This window comes from Pleurodeles waltl, chromosome 11 (assembly GCF_031143425.1).
Source record: "Pleurodeles waltl isolate 20211129_DDA chromosome 11, aPleWal1.hap1.20221129, whole genome shotgun sequence".
In the NCBI taxonomy this organism is placed as follows: domain Eukaryota; kingdom Metazoa; phylum Chordata; class Amphibia; order Caudata; family Salamandridae; genus Pleurodeles; species Pleurodeles waltl.
The window spans coordinates 937,958,608-937,959,632 of NC_090450.1; the positions used below are offsets into that span (position 1 = coordinate 937,958,608).

Sequence of the window (1,025 nt, forward strand, 5' to 3'; positions counted from 1 at the left end):
GGCCACATGTGCGTCTAAAAAAAAGGACGCAAATGTGGAGCAAGGAGGCGCTAGGGGCTCCTAAATATGCCACTTTATATAACGTTAAAAGTCACGCTCGACACCTTCGTCAGCTCTCGTTCTGTTTCAAACACTGCATACAGTCTGAGCGAACTTTCTCCGCATTATCCTGTTGATAACAAACGGCTTCCAACAGAAATACGAAAACTAATCAAGACGAAAGCATCCTGAAAGTTCCTGCCGGATGCAGAAACTCCGACACACTAAAACTAAATCGAAAACAGTGAACTAAAAGAAAATAAACTCTGTGCGGTCTAGCCGACACCAACACGTTCACATAAACTACAAAAAAAAAATCTTATTTTTATACATTAATATTCAGTCTCCTTGGAGACTGTCAAAAATTGCCAATATCGACTATATTTCAAATCGTCATGGCGGGGTATTGGGTAAAGTTTTCAATAAGCAATAATCCCGCCTCGGTTAGACCTCATTGGCTACGATACTGCCACTGCGCAAAGCTAACAATAAAAAGGCGAATAAAGGTGCGTCTCGGGGTACCACCTCATGATACAAAGACCAAGGAAACGTTTAGTTGTCCAAGAATTACTACACCTCCACTGGCTTCTAACAGGCAAAATAATACACTTTGTTAGGATTGTTTTATCAGGTTCCGTCCACTCTCTGCCCCAAATATTCCATACCGGCGAGCAGAGAACTCTGGGAAATTTTATGCTAAATAGTTGCACAGGTAGCGCTGCATCCTAGTTACAGGTTTGATGCTCTTCATGTGAAGATGGGGTCCATGCTGCTAGCGATGTGGTGTGGAAATGGAAGAAGCACGAATTCTTAAAGCATGTCTTCAAATGTTTACCAAGGAGGCATGGTAATCATTGAAAGAAATGTAAATGGTAAACTACATTTTTCGATACAGCACTTACTGCAGGTGAGCCGTTTCATTGAGCTACACAGTTGCATTTGCTGCATTTCATTTACACCTTTAAAAAATACAATTTTGGTTTCGT

The 1,025-nt window shown here is 41.2% G+C and overlaps 1 non-coding gene across 1 annotated transcript; it reads right to left on the bottom strand.

Moving 5' to 3' along the window:
* Positions 1 to 382: 382 nt before the first annotated feature.
* LOC138266727 (U4 spliceosomal RNA) lies at positions 383 to 523 on the bottom strand. The gene has a single exon (XR_011199659.1). It is a non-coding gene; the product is annotated as a U4 spliceosomal RNA (small nuclear RNA).
* Positions 524 to 1,025: the final 502 nt, after the last annotated feature.